This window comes from Trachypithecus francoisi, unplaced genomic scaffold (genome assembly GCF_009764315.1).
Source record: "Trachypithecus francoisi isolate TF-2019V2 unplaced genomic scaffold, Tfra_2.0 Lachesis_group13, whole genome shotgun sequence".
Classification (NCBI taxonomy): domain Eukaryota; kingdom Metazoa; phylum Chordata; class Mammalia; order Primates; family Cercopithecidae; genus Trachypithecus; species Trachypithecus francoisi.
In genome coordinates this window covers 30,347,848-30,368,417 of record NW_022681458.1, presented here as the reverse complement: position 1 = coordinate 30,368,417, position 20,570 = coordinate 30,347,848, and positions in this window count along the sequence as shown.

Sequence of the window (20,570 nt, the reverse complement as noted above, 5' to 3'; positions counted from 1 at the left end):
ATACTCTGTCATCTTGATACTCAAAGCGAGATAATAAGCACCGCTTAGAATCTTCTTAAAAATATGTACTATTAAACCTCTCCCCAGATCTACTGACTAAGAACTGGCATATTAAGATCATCCTCAGGAGGTGTGTGTGTGTATCATAGTTTCAGAAACGCTCCTCTGGGTAATTTAGTTAGACTCTCCACTACTGTTGAAATGAAAGGATACAATAACAATAAGAAATATGATGAGTTTTCTTTCTCAGTCCCTTCCTACTGTATATTTCAAGTAATCCTAAAAATATGTGCTTTCCTTTCAACTTGACCATTAAGTATAAAGATAATTGTTTTGTTTCTAAATTCTTTATTCATTTGAGTTATAGGCATATCTACTTTTTCATTACCCTAGATGAGGTCTTTATTAGGTCTGATTTGTACTAATATAGAAGCTTTCTATCTCTTCTTATTGCTTCTAGTGTTAGTCTTTCCAGAGTACTTTCCACAAGTCTACTAGACAGACTTGTTTACAATGAAAGTCCACACCTAGCACACTTCTGCTATTATTCTGTAATGTCCTTCCATTACTTTCAAGATGAATGACAGATTTTTGGCACATAATTTAAGATGTTTCACAACCAGGATTGCACCACCTTTTTATGCTGTAAATTACAACCGTCGTTGATGTAGCAAATGCTACTGATACTCCTGCATGTTCTCTCAAGTCCACCTGGTTCTGCCTCTCAGCACTCTGAAATCTCTCCCCATCAATGTCCTGTGGTTCTTCTTTGACCAACGGCTTTCTCTTCCAAGCCAGAGTTTGGGGTGCCTCACCAGGTGCAACTTGAAATGCTAGGAGTTAAAACTCCTGGACAACCCTCAAATAATTGGGGATCAGAGTTAGTAGATAAATATCTCAGCCTCACTATCAGTTACTAAATAAATATCTCAGTAGATAAATATCCCTCACTGTAATGGGATAATTCTTAGACACTTTTATTTTCTTATTGTTTCTCGAGGCTTCTCCAGTGAAACAGAGTTCTGGCTACATCAATAATATTTGACCTGATAACATGCTTTGTTGTGATGTTTCTTCCTTTGTACTTTCCCCGCTCTTCACATGTACTACTTGGAATCACCTCACCAAACTATTTGAACCCAAGTGTTTGACTAAAAGTGTGCAAGACAGTACTGGAAATGACCCTTGAAAGCAGATCCTCAGCATTAGACGCTAAAATTGGATCATTTGTCAGTGAGATGGAAACAAGGATTACTTTGCTGGTGGTACATGAGGTGGGGATGACATTGGTGCTAGGTTAAATTGGGACCAGGTAGAGGTGGAGTGACAAGCATTGGCTTCTACAAAAGTTCTGTTACTTGGAACATATAAAGTCAAAGATGAATATAAGGATGGGGGAGTTGGCGGGCATTTTTTTAATGCTCTGGAATCCATGAAGAAAAAGAATATAAGTCTCAAATTAACAGACTGTCTTCTCAGGGAGTGCTGTGACTTCCAGAAACTTCTATGCCAGCATTTTTAGAGACCTGCTTCTGCTACAGCTAGAGGAGAGATTCTGGTGAAGAGCAGACCAACGTTTGATAGGAGAAATGGCAAAGCTACTAGAGAGACTGAATACTCATCCCTACAGTTTTATACTCAAGACAAGAAAGGATTGGAACCCTGAAACCTGGATTATTAGGCTGGATGCATTTGAAAGACCTAGATTCCCTGAAAATGAATGTCTTCCTTCTTGTTAGAGGAAATAGTATCACATGACTTAGGGACCATGTGATGGCTTCATTTGATTCAGATGTTTCATCTGAAAATGCTTTCTTTCTGAAGAACAACTTACCTTTCTTTATTGCCACCATAGCTCAGTATAGCACAAGCAGGAACATGTAGCCCCTGCTGCACTAGTTACTAGTCCGGAGACATTTATCAGACTCAGAGCCCATCAATTAACTGGGAGACGGGGACTATTTTCAGAAAGAAGCCCTACAACACTACAGCAAGAATTAACAATAAATATTACCCAGTTTGCTCATTTTCCAAAGAGACCTGCACCCATTTCTCAAAGTAATATTTAGATACTCTGAGTCACTGCATATAGCATCTAAGCTGACATTGATGTCAGTGGTCCCCGAAACACCTTCATGCCCCTGTTATTAGAATTGATGCAAGTGGAGCCAAGTAATAAATAGAGCATGGCCCAAGTTTATCTCTCTGATTCCTGAATGCATAATTAGGATAGATATTCATAGCAGCTGCTAAAACCCTTTAAATGGGTTCCTGGTCTATGGAATGAGTCGTTAATGATAGAAGAACCATGTAGAAACTCCTGAAACTATCTCATGGGTCAAAATAGTAAATCAGAGGCAATAACACATTCATGTTAGAATTTCAGAGGTTAGTGCCATTCTCAAAGACTTAAAAGGATACAGCTGGGCATGGTGACTCAAGCCTATAATTCCAGCCCTTTGAGGGACCAAGGCAGGAGGATACATTGAGCCCAGGAGTTCAAGACCAGCCTGGGAAACATAGTGAACCCCCCATCTCTACAAAATGTTAAAAAGGTAGCCAGGCATGATGGCATATACCTGTTGTCCCACCTACTCAGGAGGCTGATGTTAGAGGATCATTTGAGCCCTGGAGGTTGAGGCGGCAGCAAGCCAAGATCTATTCACTATATTCCAGCCCGGGTGACAGGTCTCAATAAAAAAAAGGATACAAAGGGAGTAGTTGCTATTTAATTAACCCATTGGTTTCTCTGAATATATATCACAATTGCCAGTACTGCTTTTAACAATTTAATAAGTGAAGACTGGGAATTGTGAGTTATGTTTCGAACAAGAAAGGATTTTCAAGCATATTCAAGTTGTGGTGCCAACAAGATTCCTTACTTCCCTACTACTGAGGCCATATGACTCAGCAGTTCCAATGGTGCCGTAGGTATTCATGGAAGCTATACTGTGTGACGTCTCTGACAAGTCCAGATAGGAGAGATATAGCATAGACCCCTACACTTCTAATCCACGACTATATATTCTGAAGTGGATAATCACTTACTCTTTGAAAAGCAACTCCTGGAATGCTTCTGGGAAGAGTACAGATTGAACCCCTGACCAAGTGCCATCAGTTGACATTGCAAGCAAAGCCATCTATTATGACCATGGAATTGCCATACATCCACCAATTTAGAAGATATAGCAGGTACAGCAATAATCTATTATGTGATGAAAATGGAATACTTGGAATAGAGCCAAATCTGGTCCAGAATACATATATGAGTTATACAAGTAGGTGGTCCAGGCTCCTGCATTACCTATATGGGTTGTCCTGATAACTCTTCCTGAGTTTACACCTATGGGTTCATGAGGAGTTCTGTATGGCCAGCTGATGGAGGAAGATAATGTTGGGCCTGCTTTGAAGACGGGTCTGTGAATGCATTGGCACTAACTGAAAATGAATGGTTGCTACATTATAGTCCATTTAGGTATGGTCATAGATGTCAATGGTGAGCAGAATCCTCCTAGGAGTAATATATTCAATCAGTATACTTGATCATCTCCTTTGTTTGGAAAAGGTGCCAGTGAAAACTATGTATGTGATTTAATGGGCAGTGGTAAATGGTTCAGTCATTCACAGAAGCCTGGAAAAAGCAATATTGGAAAAGTGAAGGTGATCTGTCACGTGGATAAACTGTCTGAGATTGGGTTAAAGGTACGTATGTATTTGTTTCTGATCTCAAAGAAAATATCCTCCACAGATAATGCACAGAGAAGCCAGATAGACAGGATGGCTTTTTTTGGTGAAGGTTGATGAGCCTCTGATCTTCAGCCCTTGCTTGCCTAGTAGGTACATGATCAGAGTATAGATGGTGCCAGGAATGGAGGCTATACACAGGCCTGGCAGTAAGGACTACATTTCATGAAGGTTGATGCAGTACTGTCGCTGCTGAATGTTCAAGCTATCAAAAGCAAAAATCAGCCTAAAGTTCTAGATGGGGTACTTTGAGGAGACTAACCAGCCCTTCATGATAAATTGATTACATGATATCCTTTCTATCTTTGAAGGTGCAGCAGTTTATTCTTACTGGAACTGATGCTACTCCAAGTATCTGTTACTTTCTTGTTTTCAGTGCTGGTATCAGCACTGCTATTAGTTTAGACAGTATCTGATTTACAACATGAGGTCTTACATAACATGACTTTAATAAACAGACCTGTTTTAAGCAAAAGAGGTAAAATGGGCACAGAATCACAGGATCAACTGGTTCTATGACACACTGCATCTTTCAGAAATTATCATCATTGCAAAGTATGGAAATGCCTCTTTAAGTTTCAGTCAAAGTGCAATCTTGGGAAAAATTTCTTACAGGTTTTGAGAACTGTCCCGTAAAAATGCATTATTAATATTAAACCAACAGCCATTATAAGGTACAGTCTTCCCAGTAGCTAAAACACGTCACTATACACACAAGGTCAGGAACCAAGGGGATGGAAGTGAGACTTGAATTGACCCACTTGGGATATTTGTGTTTCCTGTCCTGACAACTACGGATTCTGCTGGGCTGTGGGTCCTGGTCTCTGAAACTCTATATGTGGTAACATTTTCAAGAAGGACATATGTGAAAGTAACATAAAGATGCATTTTGTGTTCTCATGCTAAGAGACCCCTGGACAAAAAATGTAGTTTTTATACTGGAAGGGTTGATTGACTCCCAGGATTGAGATCTAAGATGGCTGCTATATAATGGGGTTAGAGAGCAGAGTGTGATTGGAACTCAGGGGTCCACTAGGATTCCTCTTACTCTTTCTATACCTAGTAATAACACTCAGTGGGTAATTGTACCCATCATAGCCTGCTGAGAGCAGATGATCAGGGATTTTGACCCTTCTGAAATAACGTTTTGTTCACCCCACTGGGCAATTTACTCTAGATCAGTGGATGTACTATATAAGGGTGAGGGAAATTTATATTAAGTCCAGGTATGCTCATAGAACAAGCTACACCAATTTCATCTTTGCTTTAAGCTTTATTGTGTGTGTGTGTGTGTGTGTGTGTGTGTGTGTGTGTTTGAGATTTTGACTGGCAAATGCTGAATAATTTCAACAAAGACGATTCCAAGTAAGGCATGATAAAGCTAAACAATACAAGGAGGGTTCTGGCACAGATGCTATCTCCTATCCCCTTGCTCCACCTAAGTTCATCTGAAGCTCTGTTACCCAGCGGGCTGATAGCTTCCTACTGTAAGTGTTTGAATCTCACATTGCCTTTGCTCGAAAGCTATCTCAAAGTTATCAGGAGCCTGCTTCTCTGCATCTAAGTAATCCAGAAATGTGTAAATGTATGGGGAAAGAGTTGTGGGGAAAGCGTTGTGGGGAGAAAGAACCACTCTGAGGATAACCCTCAATAACGAGAGATGGAGGTCCTGGGTAAATGACACAGCCTCATATCATTCAGTGAGAGTTTTGATGCCTGTTATATTTAGTTTCTTACGTAGTCCCTGAAGGATTTAACACTGTTAGCCTAAAAGAGCAAATTGCTCATTAACACATACTCTTTTATCTCACTGACTTTCCTATCACATTTCCCTGTTGCTCATTTGTGCTTTCCAATTTCTTGCCTCAAGGTCTAATTTTGGGATTGCCCAAGCTAAGGCAGTGAGGTTCTCACTGTTCCTTAAACATGTCAGGTTCATATTCAAAATGCCTATATACTTACTAGGTATGGGTTAAGTGTAATAAGGTGAAAATGTCTTGGGTGTTCTCTTAAGAGACTTCACGGGAAGATTATTGCCACATAATAAGCGAGTCCTTATTACTCTGTTGAATTTAGTATGGTAAAAATTCTGTCTCTGCATTTTTTAAAGCATGGAAACCTGATTTTGTCAATATAGTACAAGAGAAAAACATACATTCAGACTGAGAGACTAGACCATCAATAAGATGGGCACACTCCAAGCAGAAGGAAGGCATTGAAAGTGGACAGAGGGAGGATGCAGACCCTGGGCTGAAGTGGGAGAAAGCTGGGAACCCTGCAAAAGGCTGCCACACACCAGGACTCATTCCTGGTTCCTGGTGGCTCCTGGGGAAGAAATTAGCTAAATAGGTGTGGAATGGCCCACTCTCTCCAGGACCTCTGAAATCCTAGCTGCAGGGCACACTATGACCACCAGAGACATTTGAGATGGCAGAGAGAATTGGCAGGGACAGGACTCAGGCCTCCATAGAGCCCAGAGGGTTTGGCACAGCCCTGGCTACAGTGGAGTACAGTCAGGGAAGCCCATCTCCCAAGGATTGCCACACTTCTATAGGTGGTTTTGGCCTTTGTTGACTTTCAAAGCTGGACATAACGTGGCTATGCTGCCCATAGGATGGGGCCAGTCTGGCTTCACCCAGGGTCTCTGCCTGGCCTCAACTACTTGCAGCACAGCCTCAGGTGCCCAACCAGGGTGCTTCCCAGGAGCCACTTCCATAGTTCTTTCACCAGCAGACCCCATCTGACCAACAACTTTTACAGATGAGCCTCTGCCGGTGCACACCTGCACACGGCCCCTTCCCAACTCTTTGGCAGCATGCAGTCACCCACAGCCTCCCCCCATTGCTCTGCTGGCACATGCATGTGGAACTTGCCAACCTGTTGCCAACGTTGCACATGGAGCAGCACCTACCCCACTGCCACTGCCATAATTAAGTTTTTTTTTTTTTTTTTTTGCTGGCACCCCCATCAGAGTGTTGTTGGACTGGGAATCCTCTGCTCTTCCAGTGAAGTAGGTGCCTAACCTTGAGGGGCCAGAGAACAAAGCTGTATGTATGCTACCAAGCTCCCAGGTTTAGAACACAGGCCCAGGAGTGCTGAGCTAAGCCTTGACCACCTAAACTTATTCAGAAATGAAGCTAGTCAACTGAACCTGACTTACACCACAGTGAAACCACCAAGAGCATCAAAGAATATAAAAGCAGAAAGCCCAACCAAAGGACAACTCAAAAAGACAGAGTATCTTCTCACCTCCAGACAGCCACACTAACTCCCCAGCAATGGTTCTAAACCAGACTGAAATGGCTAAAATGACAGACACAGAATTTAGAAACTGATTGACAGTGAATTTCATTGAGATTTAGAAGAAAACTAAAACCCAATTCAAGGAATTTAAGGAATTCAGTAAAATGATATAAGAGCTGAAAGATGAAATAGCCATTTTAAGACAGACTCAAGCCGATCTAATAAGCCTGAAAAATTCACTATGAGAATTTTATAGGTCTGGGCATGGTGACTCATGCCTATAATCTCAACACTTTGGGAGGCTGAGGCAGGAGGATTGCTTGAGCCCAAGAGTTTGAGATCAGCCTGGGCAACAGAATGGGACCCCATCTCTATAATGTATTTTTTTAATTAGCCGGGTGTGGTGGTGTCTGCCTGTAGTCCCAGCCACTTGAAAGGCTGATGTCTGAGGATCACTTGACCCTGGAAAGTTAAGGCTACAGTGAACCATGGTTGCACCACTGCACTCCAGCCTGGGTGACAGAGCGAGACACTATCTCAAAAACAAACAAACAAAATAATGTCATAATACATTGAGAAATATTAACAGCAGAATAGACCAAGCTGACAAAGGAATCTCAGAGTTATAAGACTGGTTCTTCAAATCAACTCAGTCAGATAAAAATAAAGAAATAAAAAATAAAAAAGAATGAAACAAAACATCTAAAAATATGAGAATATGTACAACTCATTGGCATCTCTAAGAGAGAAGGAGAAAGAGCAAACAACTTGGAAAACATGTTTGAGGATATTGTCCATGAAAATTTCTGCAACCTCACTAAAGAGGCTGACATTCAAATTCAGGAAATTCAGAGATCCCTTGTGAGATACTATACAAGATGACCATTTTAAAAATTCATAGTCATCAGATTCTTCAAGGTCAATGTGGAAGAAAAAATATTAAAGGCAGCTAGAGAGAAGCAGCAGGTCATCTACAAAGGGAACCACATCAGGGTAACAGCAGACCTTTCAGCAGAAACCCCACAAGCCAGAAGAGATTAGGGCCTATATTCAGGATCCTTAAAGAAAAGAAATTCCAACCAAGAATTTTATGTCCAATCAAACTAAGCTTCATAAGTGAAAGAGAAATAAAATCCTTTTCAGAAAGGCAAATGCTAAGGGAATTCATTACCACCAGGCCTGCTTTACAAGAGGCCTTTAAGGGAGTGCTAAACGTAAAAACAAAAGGCCATTACTGGCCACCACAGAAACACACTTAAGGACATAGACCATTGATACTATAAAGCAACTAAACAATTCAGTCTACATAACAACAAGGTTACAATGCATTGACAGGATAAAATCTTCACATATCAATATTAACCTTGAATGTAAACAGGCTAAATGCCCCACTTAAAAGGTACAGAGTGCAAGTTAGATAAAGAAACAACACCCAACTGTATGCTTTCTTCAGGAGACCCATTTCACATGCAAGAGCACCCATAGGCTCAAAGTAAAGGGATAGAGAAAATCTATCAAGCAAACAGAAAATTAAAAAAAAAAACAGAGGGTATGATTCTTCTTTCAGACAAAACAAACTTTAAACTGACAATGATCAAAAAGGACAAAGAAGGGCATGATATAATGATAAAGGATTCAATTCATCAATAAGTCATTACTTACTGTAAGTCAACGCAACTATCCTAAATATATATGCATCTAATCCTGGAGCACCCAAACTCATAAAACAAGTTCTTAGAGACCTATGAAGAAACTTAGATAATCACACAAAAATAGTGGGAGGCTTCAACAACCCACTGCCAGTATTAGAACATAGAGGCAGAAAACTAACAAATATATTAGGCATCTAAACTTGACATTTGCCCAAAGGGACCTAACAGACATCTATAGAACACCCTAGCCAGCAACAACAGGATATATATTCTCATCTGCACATGCCACATGCTCTAATATAGATTACATCTGTGGTCATAAAGCAATTCTCGACAAATTTAAAAAAAACCTGAAACTGTATCAACTACACTCTAGAACCAGAGTGCAATAAAAATAGAAATCAATACAAAGAATATCTCAAAACTATAAAATTTTATTAAAATTAAGCAATCTGTTTCTGGATGGCATTTAAGTAAACAACAAAATTAAGGCCAAAATCAAAGCATTTTTGAAACTAATGAAGACAAAGCTACAACTTATCAGAATCTCTGGGATACAGCTAAAACAGTGTTAAGAGAAAAGTTTATAGTGCTAAACACCCACATCAAAAAGCTAGAAAGATATCAAATTAACAACCTAATGTCACACCTAGATGAACTAGAAAAACAAAAGCAAACCAACTCCAAAGCTAGCAAAAGGAAAGAAATAACCAAAATCAGAGCTGAACAAAAGAAAATTGAGACATGAAAAAACATACAAAAGATCACTGAAACCAAAAGTTGGCTTTTTGAAAGATACATAAGATTGAAAGAACACTAACTAGACTAATAAATAAAAAAGAGAGATGATCCAAATAGGCACAATTAGAAATGACAAAGGAGAAATTACCACTGACCCCACAAAAATACAAAAAACCTTCAGAGACTATTATAAACACCCCTGCAGAACTAGAAACCCTAGAAGAAATGGATAAATTCCTAAAAATGTACAACACCCCAAGATTAAACCAGGAAGAAAATGAATCCCTGAACAGACCAACAATGAGTTTCAAAATGGAATCAGTAATTTATAAAACTTCCCAACCAGAAAAAGCCCTGGAATAGATGGATTTGCATCCGAATTCTACCAAACATGTAAAAAAGAGCTGGTACAAATCCTACTGAAACTATTCCAAAAAATGAAGGAGGAGGGACTTCTCCCTAACTCATTCTAGGAGGTCAGAATCATTCTGATACCAAAGTCTGGCAGAGACACAACAACAATAAAAAAGACTTCAGGCCAATATCACTGATGAACATAGGTGTAAAAATCCTCAACAAAATACCAGCAAATTGAATTTAACAGCATATCAAAAAGCTAATCTGCAAAGATCAAGTAAGCTTTATTCTTGGGATGCAAGATTGGTTCAATGTGCAAATCAATAAATGTGATTCATCACATCAACAGAACTAAAGACAAAAACTGCATGATCATCTCAATAGATGCAGAAAAAGTTTTTGATAAATTCAACACTCCTTAATATTAAAAGCCTCAACAAAATAGACATCAAAGGAACATAACTTAAAATAAGAGCCATACATGACAAATGCATACCCAACATCATACCGAATGGGCTAAAGCTGGAAGCAGTCCCTTTGAGAACCAGAACAAGACAAGCATGCTCACTCTCACCACTCCTATTCAACATTGTACTGGAAGTCCTTGTCAAAGCAATCAGGCAAGAGAAAGCAACAAAAGGCATCCAAATAGGAAGAGAGGAGGTCAAACTATGGCTCTTTGCAGACAATAGGATTCTATACCTAGAAAATCCCATAATCTCTGCCCAAAGCCTCTTAGATCTGAGTAACAATTTCAGCGAAGTTTCAGGGTATAAAAATCAATGTACAAAAATCAGTAGCATTTCTATATACCAATAACATCCAAGCTGAGAGCCAAATCAAGAACATAGTCTCATTCACAATAGCACAAAAAGAATAAAATACTTAGGAATACAGCTAACTAGGTAGGTGAAAGAATTCTACAATGAAAACTGCAAAGCATGGGCCAGGGAAGGTGGCTCACGCCTGTAATCCCAGCACTTTGGGAGGCCAAGGCGGGTGGCTCACGAGGTCAGGAGATCAAGACCATCCTGGCTAACACGGTGAAACACCATCTCTACTAAAAATACTAAAAATTAGCCAGGTGTGGTGGTGGGCACCTGTAGTCCCAGCTACTCAGGGGGCTGAGGCAGGAGAATGGCGTGAACCCGGGAGGCAGAGCTTGCAGAGAGCCGAGATAGCACCACTGCACTCCAGCCTGGGTGAAAGAGCGAGACTCCGTCTCAAAAAAAAAAAAGCAAAGCATGGCTTTTTCAACAGAATTCCTTACAGCTCACTTGCCTAAATTCTTTCCATTACTATCGTTCCTATTGAGACATTCACTTCATTGATAACCCCTTCTTCCCCATCTACTGTTTTCAGTTGAATAAGCCTCATAATCCTTTTCTGCTGGCCCAGATTCTATGGTTTATAATGAGTATTTCTTTGAAAAACCTCTGTTACCCTTGCTCCTGACTACCTTTTAGGAATTCTGTTTGAAAAGAAATCACAGATGAGCCAAACAAATGGAAACCATTTCATATTCATAGATAAGAAGAGACAATATTGTTAAAATGTCCATACTGCCCAAAGCAATGTACAGATTCAATGCTATTCCTTTCAAACTACCAAGGATTTTTTTTTTTAATTCAGAAATAACAATTATAAACTTCATATAGAACCAAAAGAGACCTCAAATAATCAAAGCAATTCTAAGCAAAAAGAACAAAGCTAGAGGAATCTTACTACCTGACTTCAAACTGTAATACCAGGCAAGCATAACCAAAACAGCATGGCGCTGGTACAAGAACAGACACAGAGATCAATGGAACAGGTTAGAGAATCTGGAAATAAAGCTGCACACCTACAATTATCTGATTTTTGACAAAGTTGACAATAACAAGCAATGGAGAAAGAACTTTCCATTCAATAAATGGTGCTGGCATATCTGGCTAGCCATATGCAGAAGATTGATACTGGATCCCTTCCTTTCACCATATATAAAAATTTTCACCAACTCAAGATAGATCAAAGACTTAAATGTAAAATCTAAAACTATAAAAACTCTAGAAGTAAACCTAGGAAACACCATTCTGGAAATAAGCCCTGGCAAAAATTTCATAATGAAGACTCCAAAAGCAATTGCAACACAAACAAAAATTGGCAAGTGATATCCAGTTAGTCTAAAGAACTCTACACAGCAAAAGAAACTATCAACAGAGCAAACAGACAATCTACAGAATGGGAGAAAAATTTTGCCAACTATGCATCTAACAATGGTCTAATAGCCAGTATCTATAAGAAACTTAGACAAATAAACAAGCAAATAGCAAACAACCCAATTTAAAAAATGGGCAAAAGACATGAACAGACACTTCTCAAAAGAAGTCATACATGGAGCCAATAAACGTGAAAAAATACTCAACATCACTAATCATTAGAGAAATACAAATCAAAACCATAATGAGATACCATCTCACAGCAGTCAGAATGGCTATTATTAAAAACTCAAAAAACAACAGAGGCTGCTGAGGTGGCAGAGAAAAGGGAATGCTTATACACTGCTGGTGGGAGTGAGTGTAAATTCAGTTAGGCCACTGTGGAAAGCAATTTGGAGGTTTTTCAAAGGACTTAAAACAGAATTCAATGTTGCAATCCCATTACTGGGTATGTAACCAAAGGAATATAAATCATTGTACTATAAAGACACATTCACTTACATGTTCATTGCAGCACTATTCACAAAAGCAAAGACAAGGAATCAACCTAGGTGCCCATCAGCAGCAGGCTGGATAAAAAAAAAAAAATGTGTTACATATACGTCATAAAATACTACTCAGCCAGGAAAATAATGAAATCATGTCCTTGCAATGACGTAAGTGGAGCTGGAGACCATTATCCTGAGTGAACTAATGCAGGGAATAGAAAACCAAATGTCACATGTTCTTACTTATAAGTGGGAGCTAAACCCTGAATACACACGGACACAAAGAAGGGAACAACAGACATTGGAGCCTACTTGTGGGTGTAGGTAGGCACAGGGCAAGAATTTAAAACTACCCATGATGTACTACGCTGATTATTTGTGTGATTAAATTATCTGTACACCAAACCCCATGGCACACAATTTACTCATGAAACGAACCTGCGTATGTACCCGCTTAACCTAAAATACAATTTGGAAAAATAAATACCTCTAGGCATTACACTTCTCTACTTCTATCTCCTCACATGTTTGGTATCCTTCAATATTCACTTCTTTCCATATTGTTACCTTGGACCTTGTCATTCACCTAAATTATATTATTTTGGGTTTCTCAAATGCAAACAGCCACTCCCAACTGCAATATCCTGTCCTTACAGCTCACTTGCCTAAATTCTTTCCATTACTATCGTTCCTATTGAGACATTCACTTCATTGATAACCCCTTCTTCCCCATCTACTGTTTTCAGTTGAATAAGCCTCATAATCCTTTTCTGCTGGCCCAGATTCTATGGTTTATAATGAGTATTTCTTTGAAAAACCTCTGTTACCCTTGCTCCTGACTACCTTTTAGGAATTCTGTTTGAAAAGCTCAAACTTAGATGGGCCCGTGCTGTGTATGTGTATGTAAGTGTCTGCACATGCACAGCTGCATTTGATGGTCACTGGAGACAACAGATCATAGCTGAAAAAAAAATACACAATTAAATAGCTGGTATATTTAAAATTTTTGATCTCACATTTTAAATGAGTTTTTATTACTGCTTTGCCTGATTTTGTTTCTCTACTAAAGTAGTTATCCCATTCTCTGATAATACTGTTACATAACCTTTCTTTAAATAAACCACCCTTATTTCATGTCTAATTTTATTTATGTAAAATGTACATAAGTAGTCCTTAACCTTCAGAGACCAGTTTCATGAAAGACAATTTTTCCGTGGACCTGGGTTTGGGGGAATGATTTGAGATGAAAGTGTTCCACCTCAAATCATCAGGCATTAGTTGGATTTTCATAAGGAACACATAGCCTATTAGATTCCTCATATGTGCAATTCACAATAGGGTCCATGCTTCGAGGAGAATCTCGTGCAGTTGCTGATCTGACAGGAGGCGGAGCTCAGGCAGTTATGCTTGCTGGCTCTCCCACCGCTCACCTCCTGCCGTGCGGTCTGGTTCCTAACAGGCCACAGACTGGTACCAGACCAAGGCCAAGGGATTGGGGACCACTGTTCTATATCATATAGAATGAGTTTCTCATATGATTTTATTTAGGTAAAATGTAAATATTAGAAAAATTGACAGTAATTTTATGCAAAACTATATATGTACATATATAAAAATAATATACGTTTGCACTTATGCACCATGTAATGATGTTTTGGTCAACGATAGACCACATCTCCAATAGTGATCCACACAATTACAATACCATATTTTCACTGTACCTCTTCTATGTTTAGATACACAATTACTTACCATTGTGTTATAGTTGCTGATAGTATTCAATACAGGCACATGCTGAACAGGTTTGTAGCCAAAGACAATAAACTATACCACATGGTCTAGTGTGTAGTAGGCTACACCATCTAGATTTGTGTAAGCGCACGCTGCAATGTTTGCACAATGATCAAATTACCCAACATTACATTTCTCAGAATGTATCCTCATCATTAAGGGACACATGACTATAAACATAACTATGTTAAAACTATATACAAAAAATTAATGGTCCTAACTATTAAATGAGGGTAAATGAGAAGTTTGACAACATGGTATAAAGATTATATCACCTTATTCTATTAAACCATTTTAATAAAAATAACAATGGAATAGTTTTATATGAGTAACATATTCAACACAAGGATGAGAGAACTGTACCTGGCATGATTGGCACATTCTCTTTTGTAGAAGGTATTATCTTAATTTGTGATCTGATGTATGTTCATTCATAAGTGGAACAGAAAACCTGAGGTTGGCAAGATTAGTGCATTCCATCATTTTAGGCAAATCTCTATGTGACGCTAAATCAGGGTCAGCAAACTGTTGGAAATGGAATCAAACAAGGGGAATGAAGAGAATTGGGTGCTCAGTGGCATTACATTAAGTCTACCACTACTTTTCAAAGGGACCGGAATTCCCAAAGTCCAAGGTACCAAAAGAACTACTGTGCCTGTCAAAATGTTCTTTGCTTCTCCTTTATCCTTCATTTCCAGGGCAGACTAAAACCCCTCCTCTTTTGTTATGTATACTTATGATTTCAAGCAAAGTACAGGCAGTTTGTTCTTGAAAGTCATTCAGTTTTCCTTGTATACTTTGCCTCTATGTGGCACTCTATGTTTTTGCTTTGCAGTTTGACCCTTAAAGAGAAAATTTGTTTCCTCTATTTCTACATTTCCACAGGGAACCACCATAGCAGTCCCTAAGTGATGAGGCCTCTTCCATATTTTTTCAAGCCTCCATGCTTTTCTTCATGATATCCCGTACTGGAAGATTTATCTTTGTCCTTCACCTCACTGACTTAGACTTATGGGTTAAAGCACACTTTAGGGATGTTCCTTGACCCTCCAGCAGTTAAATGCCCTTCCTGCATCCTGTGTATTCTTGATTATAGAAAGAATCATATTTAATTGAAGTTTTCCCTGTGAATGCCCTTGAGGTCAGAAACTATGTCTCATTCATTTTTATATCCACTAGACATAATGAACTTTCATTGTATGTTTGCGGAATGAATGATTATGTATATCGTAGCAAGAAATACTATTAGAGAATCTGCACAGGCCTATGATTGTCCTAGCAGGAACTTGAGGTTGAACTACAGTTTAAATCATCTGGAGTGCGCTCCACAGTCCAAAAGTAACATTCCCCAAATTGGAATGGCTTCTTGACCGTGGTTTCTCAGTAAGTTTACAGAGAAAGAAAAAATATGAAAAGGGTCTATTAACTTGTATGTACTATATAATTTTTGCTTAACTTTTCAATAGCATAATTATCTAGGCCATAGGGTGGCTTCTAGCTGATTCTTTCACATGAGCAAGTCTTTATTTTCTGCATACGGAATAACCAAGATAATGTGTTAAACACTTTCTGCAATAATAGAAATATTCCACTTAAGGCATTTTTATGCACAGACAACATAAATTTATTGCTTATAAATGAAATTTTAGAACTCCTGAGGTAGTTTCCTTATTGACAACCACATGAACACATGGGCTAATCCAAGGTGCTGTCCTTTTGATCTTACCACAAAAACACTTGAGGTGATAAGTAAAGCACCAAGTGCATGACGAAGGTAGTATATGATTCACAGTAGCTATATTAAATATTGCTTTCTCAGACGTTTGGTAGTAATATACCCTTTTGGAAAATAATTACTAGTGAACAGTAAATGAAAAAGAGGCAATATAATAAATACTCTATGATCTTTCTTAGAAGAGTATCCCAACAGAAACTTCCTCTATTATAAAGTTTTAAAAATTACATGCTAAGTAATTTAATAACTAAAGCTCCTACTGTGAGTCAGTTACCATAATATATATTCAATGTATGTATTATCTGATTCATTGTGTGTGTCTCTGTGTGTGTGTATGTGTGTGTGAAACACCTGACTTCAGTCAGAACTGGAACTCTTATGTACAGTTCGTGGGATGATAAAATGATGCGACTCCTATGGAAAACAGTATCCAGTTCCTCAAAAAAGTACACATTATTTTATGTAACTATACTATAACTAGAACTACCATGTAATCTGGCAACCTCACTTCTGGGTATATAGCTGAAACAATTGAAAGCAAGGTCTTGAAGAAATATCTGCACACCCATGTTCATAGCAGTATTATTCACAATAGCCAGTGGTAAAAGCAACCCAAATGATCACTGATGGAAGAATGAATAAACAAAATGTAGTATACATATAACATGGACTATTATTCAGCCTTACAAAGAAAGAAAATCATGTTACATGCTACAGCATGGATACAAGTTGAGGCCATTACAACATGTTAAAAAGCCAGCCACAGAAAAACAAATGTATGGGCCAGGCGCGGTGGCTCATGCCTGTAATCCCAGCACTTTGGGAGACCGAGGCGGGTGGATCACCTGAGGTCAGGAGTTCGAGACCAGCCTGACCAACCTAGAGAAACCCCATCTCTACTAAAAATACAAAATTAGCCGGGCACAGTGATGCATGCCTATAATCCCGGCTACTTGGGAGGCTGAGGCAGGAGAATCACTTGAAGCTGGGAGGCAGAGGTTGCGGTGGGCCGAGATCGTGCCATTGCACTCCAGCCCAGGCAACAAGATCGAAACTCCATCTCAAAAACAAACAAACAAAAAACCAAATGTATGATTCCATTTATATGAAGTGTCTAAAGTAGTCACATTTGCAGAGAAAGAAACTAGAATAGTGGTTGCCAGGGACTAGGGAGAGGAGAGGAAAGGGAGTTATTGTTTAATGGCTAGAGAGTTTCCATTTTCTAAGATGAAAAAGTTCTGGAGATCTATTTTACAGCAATGTACATATACATTTACATTAACACTACTGAACTGTACATTTAAAAATGGTTAAGAGGGTAAATTTTATGTGCTTAGCGCCACCATTTTTGTAAAAAGAAGATGCATAGTCAGAAAAAGCAGCAGAATTGGTAGGGACCAAAAGTGGAAGCAGAAGTGGAGGCAGAGTATTTTTAAAATTTTTTACTTTTTACTTGTGTGGGTACATCGCAGATGTATATACTTACAGGGTACATGAGATGTTTTGTTACAGGTGTATCTGCCATACATGTGTGTCTGACTGAAGTCATTTCGTAAAGACATACACACACAAAAGTATGGCAGACCTTGTTTTGTTGGTTAATTGCCTAATAATAATTCTCTATTTCCACCCCCCCGCTTTTTTTTTTTTTTTTTTTTTTGAGATGGAGTCTTACTCTGTCGGCCAGGCTGGAGTGCAATGGTGCAATCTTGGCTCACTGCAACCTCTCCTCCTGGGTTCAAGCGATTCTCCTGCCTCAGCCTCCCGAGCAGCTGGGATGACAGGTGCCCGCCACCAGGCCTGGCTAATTTTTGTATTTTTAGTAGAGACAGGGTTTCTCCATGTTGGCCAGGCTGATCTGGAACTCCTGACCTAATGATCTGCCCACTATAATCCCAATATGCTGGGATTACAGGCGTGAGCCACCATGCCCAGTCTCTATTTTCTCTTTTTAAGAAAAACTCCAATGTCCCTTTTTCAGATGTGGGGAAGCTGAGGTGCCATATGGGAGGCTGGTTCGTCCTTAGTCCTAGGAGTTACATCTTGATTAATAAGTCAATCAAGCACTCCCGTTTTCCTTTCTAGCGTTAGAACTAAAAATGCAAATGAGACTCAAATATATAGAATGAAACAAATAAATCTGGGAAGTTTCTGAGAAAGCTTTTGTTATTTTTAACAAGGGACTCGAAGATGAGATATGCTCTTGGCATAGGGGTCTTGTGTTCTGTACTTAGTACCCTTTTATTCCAGACTCTTTTAAGGAGTTTGTATAGTTAACAGCCTTTGAAGTTAGAGACAGTTTTGGAGCCAAGGACTTGTTTGTTTACTGCCCAGAAGAACAAAGATAATATCCCCCTCCAGCACAAAACTCAAGTGGATTGCTTAAAGTCCATTATAAAAGATTATAATACCCTCATATCAGAATTCCTCTCCTGTGAAAACAATCTGCCAAGTATGCAGGCATCACCAGACCTTTTCACATTTGCTTGTGGGAATTGTAGCTTTGATAAATTGTTCAAAAAATGATGATACTGTGGCCATTGTTTTGTTATGAGTAATAGACTGTTCATCTCTGGTATACTCAGAGGTCTCGTCTTCCATCAGCATCCATGAAGCTAGCAGGCTAATTTGATAACCTGCAAGTAGTGTCAAATCTCAGACCTTTTACACTTCTTAATACTCTCTTTCCCAGTTTGGCCATTGGATAATGCCCTGTGAAAATATGGAGGCACAGCTGTGGCAGCCACCTTATAATCATGAGTGCACAAGTCTGGGAACAACAGTCAATGCTGTGCATGGCAGAACAAAAAGGATGGGGAGAACATAGGTCATTGAAAATGTTGTTAAATCCCTAATCACAACTTTTGTAATTATTCTACTTCTAGATTAATTTTAGTTGTGATGATATACTTTCTCTTTTTTTAAATCATTTGAGGCAGGTTTCCTATTACCTGGCAAATGCATTTCATCTAAGTCATCAAGGATTGCAAAATGATTTTGAAGGCTTGTTTGCTGCTACCAAATACAATAATAGCCAACTTTTTTTGGTACTCACTATATGTAAGTGCAGTAACGAATATTTTGGATTATATTAAGATGTAATCCTTACTACAACAACTCTGGACAGCTGTCATTATTATTTTAAACACAAATAATCTGAGTTTAAGTAAGAAGCTTAAGATACTTCAACTAATAAGTGACAGAACTAGGACTCAAATCCAGGTCTACCTAGCAGCAAACCCTGTGTTCCTAAAACTGATGGAGTATCTCCTGTGTAATTAGGATACCCAGCATTTGTTCAGACTTCCACTTGTCCTGACCATGTGCTGAGCACTTAATTAATTCTTCTTGCATAAATGGTGGGATGAATTTAGACCAATTATATAAGTCTCTATGCAAATGAATGCCCAAAAAAGTTCTGTCTGAAAATGGACTCTTTAGTAAGTCCCTAAACAGCAATTTTAAATTTGAGATCAGCTTGAATTCTCAGACCAGAACCAAATATTAGATGTTTACTAGCTATTGCTCAAAGTGAATTTTTGCCATTTGTTGTGGATCAATTTCTTCAATATCTCATTCTTATAATTGGAAAAGTGTTTTGTTGTACCGATAAATAACCAATAATGGGGTAAGCATATCTCTAATCAATCCCTTATTCAGTAGAGTAGTATTGCTCAAAAACTGCTCCAACCACTTCTTAAGCCTGAAACCATAGATAGAAACGTCTCCTAAGAACGATAAATCCTAAGCTTTATGCTGTTAGAGACTGGGTGTGACTAATCCAATGGGTTATCATTTTCACCTAGGCTTCTGTGTACCCTTAATTAGGCACTTAAAAACTCTCATGAATAGATAAATTCATGAATAAAATCCAAGGAATTAGAAAATAGATCTTCATTTTGATTTATTATATAATGTTCTCTGGGAACCCTTCAACAGTGTTTTCTGAGATTCTGGATAAAGTAAAGAAAAAACTGCATAAAATGAAACATTTCTTGTATCCAACTTGCTCATTGAACTCTAGTTGCTTATTTCTGGCTACTTAATGTGATCCCTAGGTGATTTTCTATTATAATTTATGAACATGACAGACTGATAACCTGTCTAGCTTCTTGAGGTGGTCCAAAGGGGTAAAAATTGTCAATGAGAATTTTTTTAAGTGTCAAAGAGAAAGCTTTGGAATTAATAAAACCCAGGAACTAAAATATTCTAAAGTTTTCCTTAATGTGTCTGTAGTGCTGGGAGTAAACTCACAATATAACCTACTTCTCAACTGTAATATAATTTTTAATATAAAAAGCTATTTGTTATCACTCACTACTATGGCCCAGAAGTGAAACATAATCCAAATACATTAGCCATTGTAATATAGGTTTGACATGTATTTCTCTAGTGCCGTTGTTTCTAGAGAACTTAGTCCTAACTATGTAACACTTTCAGAGTCAATAAATTACTGGAGGGGAGCAAAAGGCCTGTTGGTGGGTGAAATTTCTCTGTGAAATGAAAGCTGTCTCAAGTAAGAAGTTGCAACAAAGTATCATTTAATAATAGCAAGTAATATTTTTAAATTACTGTTTAGAAATGTATTGCCTGATATTAAAATGACTTTATATAAATGCTG